This window comes from Corylus avellana, chromosome ca10 (genome assembly GCF_901000735.1).
Source record: "Corylus avellana chromosome ca10, CavTom2PMs-1.0".
Lineage (NCBI taxonomy): Eukaryota > Viridiplantae > Streptophyta > Magnoliopsida > Fagales > Betulaceae > Corylus > Corylus avellana.
In genome coordinates, this window is record NC_081550.1 from 18,636,526 (window position 1) to 18,636,726 (window position 201).

Sequence of the window (201 nt, forward strand, 5' to 3'; positions counted from 1 at the left end):
GGACTGTCTCTCCTCTCTCCCTCTCCGGCACTCCCTCTCCCCCTCTCTCATCTAAAAATTTCACACGCACGGTCACACTCCTACAGCCGCCAGCTTCCCCCCACCCAAACCGGCAATTGGACTATCTCTCCTCTCTCCCTCTCCGGCTGTCCCTCTCCCTCTCGGCTCTATCTCCCTCTCTCATCTAAAAATTTCACTCAC